This window comes from Sorex araneus, chromosome X (genome assembly GCF_027595985.1).
Source record: "Sorex araneus isolate mSorAra2 chromosome X, mSorAra2.pri, whole genome shotgun sequence".
NCBI classification, from domain to species: domain Eukaryota; kingdom Metazoa; phylum Chordata; class Mammalia; order Eulipotyphla; family Soricidae; genus Sorex; species Sorex araneus.
The window spans coordinates 94142042-94147799 of NC_073313.1; the positions used below are offsets into that span (position 1 = coordinate 94142042).

Genomic DNA, 5758 nt, shown 5'->3' on the forward strand with positions numbered 1-5758 from the left:
TACTGGCAGTGCTTGGGCGACCATATGGGATGCTGGGATCAAACCGAGCTCTGCAACATGCAAGTCAAGCACCTTAGCCTCTGTACTTTCTCTCCAGCTGTATGACCTGTATTCTTTAAGTTTTTAAAAATTGAATCACTGAGATAGACCCTTACAAAGCTGTTCATGATTAAGTTTTAGTCATAAGGGTTCCAGCACCCATCCCTCCACCAGTGTACATTTCCCAGCACCAGTGTCCCCAGTATCCCTTACATCACCCCCAGCCCCCAATCCCCAGCCTGCCTCTATGTCAACTGTGTGAGAAGAGAATGAGAAACAGTACTTTTTGTTTTTTAATTATTTTTTATTTTATAATCATAAACAACTCTCCCATCCAGCTAGACTGGGAGATAGAGGTGTAGGAAACAGTGGAACCAAGAGAACTACAGGGAGAACATGGAGACCAGAGGACATTCCTAGTACGTGGGGGATGGGTGCCCTCCCAAACTGCAGAAGGAAGGAAGGAATGGTCTGGTGGTTCTCAATGAAATTCAATGAGAATCAGAGCCTTTACACTTGTCTGCAGTCGGAAATTATGATCTTCTTGCTCATCTTGCTGTTCCCATACCCAGAGCGCTCCATGGCCTCCACAATATTCATGTCCTCATTTACCTTGCCGAATACCACATGCTTGCTGTCCAATCACTCAGCCTTGGCAGCACAGATGAAAAGCTGGGAATTGTTGGTGTTGGGTCCATCACTAGCCATGGACACAATGCCAGGCCCCGTGTGCTTCAAGATGAAATTCTCATAGTCAAACTTCTTTCCATAGTTGGACTTGCCAACGTTGCCATTGTGACTTGCCACTGTTGCCATTGTGGTGAGTGATGTCCCCACCCTGGCACATAAATCCAAAGATGATTCTATGAAAACAGGAAACTTTGTTTTTTTTTTTAAATTTTATTTATTTTTAATTAGAGAATCACCGTGAGGGTACAGTTACAGATTTATACACTTTTGTGTTTATACTTCCCTCATACAAAGTTCGGGAACCCATCCCTTCACCAGTGCCCATTCTCCACCACCCGTAAACCCAGCGTCCCTCCCACCCTCCCCAATCCCATCTCCCCCCCACCCCACCCTGCCACTGTGGCAAGGCATTCCCTTCTGTTCTCTCTCTCTAATTAGCTGTTGTGGTTTGCAATAAAGGTGTTGAGTGGCCGCTGTGCTCAGTCTCTAGCCCTCATTCAGCCCGCAACTCCCTTCCCCCACATGGCCTTCGACTACAATGTAGTTGGTGATCGCTTCTCTGAGTTGACCTTTCCCCGGAACGTGAGGCCAGCCTCGAAGCCATGGAGTCAACCTCCTGGTACTTATTTCTACAGTTCTTGGGTGATAGTCTCCCACTCTGTTATTCTATATACCATAGATGAGTGCAATCTTTCTATGTCTGTCTCTCTCTTTCTGACTCATTTCACTCAGCATGAAACTTTTCATGCCCATCCACTTAACTACAAAATTCTTGACCTCCTTTTTTCTAACAGCTGCATAGTATTCCATTGTATAGATGTTCCAAAGTTTCCTCAACCAGTCATCCGTTCTGGGGCATTCGGGTTTTTTCCAGATTCTGGCTATTGTAAACAGTGCTGCGATGAACATACATGTGCAGATGTTGTTTCGATTGTACTTTTTTGCCTCTCTGGGATATATTCCCAGCAGTGGTATTGCTGGGTCAAATGGGAATTCAATATCTAATTTTTTGAGAATCGTCCAAATTGTTTTCCAGAAGGGCTGAACCAGTCGGCATTCCCACCAGCAGTGAAGAAGGGTCCCTTTCTCCCCACATCCTCTCCAACAGCGGTTGCTTTTGTTCTTTTGGATGTGTGCTAGTCTCTGTGGTGTGAGGTGGTATCTCATGGTTGTTTTGATCTGCATCTCTCTGATGATTAGTGATGCAGAGCACTTTTTCATGTGCCTTTTGGCCATTCGTATTTCTTCCTTGGTAAAGTTTCTGTTCATTTCTTCGCCCCATTTTTTGATGGGGTTGGATGGAAAACAGGAAACTTTGTAACCAAATCCTTTCTTGCCAATGCTCAGAGCATGAACATTCTCTGCCATCTGTGGAACTTTGTCTGCAAACAGCTCAAAGGCACAGGGCCCAGAGGTTCATGAAGAGCATGATGAGGTTGACCATGGTGGAGGACGAGGGGAATCTTCAGGCAGCAGCAAAGACAGTCCTTTAGATATCAAGAGAGAGGACTCAGAAGAATCAGATCATTATTATTCTCTGGATTCCACTATTGTAGAATTCTATCACCTCCATCGACAACAGACACTACTTATGCAGCAGTGTCCTATATCATGAACATTAACCCATACAATTTAGCCACCCTGGAGCTTTTCAATGGTGAGTATAGTTCATTTCTTACTACCTTAACCAAGCTGCCTGGGCTTTCCCAGAGTAACATCATCAACTTCTATCTTTTCCATTCTCTCTCTCCTTCCTCCCTCCCTTCCTTCCTCCCTCCCTTCCTCCCTCCCTCCCTCCCTCCCTCCCTCCCTCCCTCCCTCCCTCCCTCCCTCCCTCCCTCCCTCCCTTCCCTCCTTCCTCCCTTCCTTCCTTCCTTCCTTCCTTCCTTCCTTCCTTCCTTCCTTCCTTCCTTCCTTCCTTCCTTCCTTCCTTCCTTCCTTCCTTCCTTCCTTCCTTCCTTCCTTCCAATATAGAATCGCACTGTTCCCCCTCCATTCTTACATAAGAAAACCATTCTTGGGGCTGGAGCACAGTGGGTAGGGCGTTTGCCTTGCACGAGGCCGACCCGGGTTCGATTCCAAGCATCCCATATGGTCCCCTGAGCACTGGCAGGGGTGATTCCTGAGTGCAGAGCCAGGAGTAACCCCTGAGCATTGCCAGGTGTGACCCAAAAAGCAAAAAAAAGAAGAAAAAAAGAGAAAACCACTCTTGTTTGCTTACTTCTCTAAGGAATTTTTTTGTCAGTACTATCAATGCAGTCCCAACAACTCAATTTATTATGCATGCTTGATTGTTTTCCAGCTTAAGGAGTCTTTCAACCAGCACACTAGGACTGGACCTGGTGTCTTTGCCAGGATATTAAATCCTGAGTCATGGTAGAGTGTTTCAATATCAGTAAACAGTTCCATATTCAGCTTTATATTCTTCCCTGGCCCAACACCCTTAAGATCCATTACTATATTGTTCTCTGAATCCTGCAAATATGTATTTTCCAAGTTTTATATCTGTCACAGTAGAAACAGGAGTTTGCTGCTTGTGCCATGCTAAGATTATCTACATTTCTGGTCTACAGCTGAAATGTGCTGAGGTAGGTAGGGGCAGATCTTGAGGAAAACAAGCATCATGCTCCTGTGTAGTTTTACCACTCTCCTAAACAAATATAGTCTTCATTTTAGCCTAGACTCCCCCTTTCTGAAAAGATATTGAGGAAAATGTTCCTATAAAGGCTTTCTGTTTCCATCCTGTTATTTGAATTAATAGTTGGCTGATCAAGCCTATCATTAATTTCTTTCTTTTGTTCAAACTTGAGATTTGGAGTTATATGCAGCTGATCTCAGGACTTACTCCTAGTTTTGTGCTCAAAGATCACTCCTGGAGGTGCTCAGAAGGATCACGTTAGTGCCAGGCATTGGACTGCGGTTGGCCACATACAAGAAAAGTGTTACCCATATTACTTGGCTCGTTTAGAGTTTCTGAGATGGTTAACAGCAGCAAAACAAATCCTTGGGTTTTTTTGTTGTGGTGGTGGTTGTGGTTTGTAATTTGTTCTTTTGTTTTTGGTTTTTTTTTGGACCACAGTTGGATGTGCTCAAGGGCTATTTCTGGCTTTGAGCTCAGTAGTGACCCGTGGTAGTGCTGGGGGACCATATGTGGTGACTGGGATCTAACAGAACCAGGGTCTACTGCATGTAAGCAAGCATTTTACCTTCTGTACTATCTCTCCAGCCCTAAGTTCTTGAGTGTATTTTGTCTTTTTGTTTCATGGCCAAACCTAATTGTTCTCAGGGCTCAGTTCTGGCTCTGTGGTCATGGTTCACTCCTGGAAGGGCTCAGGTGACTATATATGCTGCCAGGGATCGAACCCACATTGGCTGTGTGCACCTAAACTGATGTCCTATCTCTCTGGCCCTAAATCCTTGATTGTTTAAGCATTCATCTTTAGAGTGCTAAAGATACTACAAAAAATAGTGCATTTCCTGCCATTTGCATTCTCTTCCAAATCCAGCATAGGTGAGTCTCACCAATTGTGATTATAATACAGTCTATGTATTACCTCCAACCTACTTACCACCAGTAGTGATGTTTTTTTTTTGTACTGATGTTTGTGTTCATATGTTCTATATGTGATCAAATTTTAGGAACTCAGCCTCATTGTCTACTTAAAGTATCAATCTGGCACCAACTATCTAAATTTGAGGGAAACAGACCCTGAATTAATTGAGAGCAAGAGAATTATTTGGAAGGTAACTCCAGGGGCTGGAGCCATAGCACAGTGGGTAGGGTGTTTGCCTTGCTCGTGGCTAACCCTGGTTCGATTCCCAGCATCCCATATGGTCTCCTTAGCACCGCCAGGGGTAATTCCTGAGTGCAGAGCCAAGAGTAACCCCTGAGCATCGCCAGGTGTGACCCAAAAAGAAAATAAAAGAAAGAGGAAGGAAGGTAACTCCAGAATGCAATAGAGGGAAATTAGGAAGCAAAATAGGGAAGACAGAAAAAAAAATACAAAGTCTGTTAATGAGCAGGTTAGTGTTGTGGACAACTGGGATTCAATTCTACTGGGACCACAGGAAGCCTAAATAGAATGTGCTTCAGAGTTTTTCACCCAGGGAACAAGGATACTTACTGGGCGATTTCCTCTTCATTCGTGTCTACTGTTGACTGAAGGTAGCTCCTCAGGGCCTTAACTTCTTGCTATTCTGGTCTGCCTAGAACACTGACGAGGCACACTTAATGAACAGAAAGTTCTTAGGCATAGAGTCACATGCGCTTGCACTGAGATGTCATTGGCATATAAAGAAACAATGATTGCCTAGGGGATGCTGGGAGGGGCATCAACACAGGGTGAGAAGAAATGATTAACCTTCTTTACATACATGTATATTATTTTTCTGGTGCAGAGAAGTTGAATGACAGTGTATTAGCTACCAGAAGATGGATTTCCTCTCTTGGAGTTTGAAATATGAATTTTGGTATGGTGGTCCACCAAGGGTATAGACACAGCAGATAACTAGACAATTGAATATTGGGCCCCCAAAATGAACTGCATGCATCGTCTCACCTTTCAAAAGCAGGTTATATTTCTGTGATATTCTCCCTCAGTCCCTTACAATTTTATGTTCTTATCACTCAGGGCCCCCTCAATGGTTCACTGCCTCATCGTGGCGAGGGGGTGGCAATGGTGCCAACTGGTGAAGAGCGAACCAACAGGTGCTGCCCAGAGATGCAGGTAGGTGCACAGCTGGACTCCTTGCATCGACTGTGTCAATCTGGCCAGTACTTCCTGTATATGAACAGTACATCCATACACAAGGTGTGTGGCATGTTTGTCAGCGTGCAGATCATTACAACATGCCACCAACATGGCAGAACCTGGCAAGCTATCCGTGGTATATACAATATGCCAAAAACAGTAACAAAAATGGGCCTCATTACCCTGATGCTGGAAGAGCCCCCAATACGGCAGCATTGAGAAGGACGAGCAATGAGAGGCTGCTAAAATCTCAGGGCTGAACTAGGCTGCCAAAACGA

At 44.6% G+C, this 5758-nt stretch overlaps 1 pseudogene; it reads right to left on the minus strand.

Annotated features, from left to right (window-relative positions):
- Positions 1 to 549: 549 nt before the first annotated feature.
- On the minus strand, positions 550 to 2133 carry LOC129399754 (peptidyl-prolyl cis-trans isomerase A-like; annotated as a pseudogene).
- Between the last annotated feature and the right edge of the window lie 3625 nt (positions 2134 to 5758).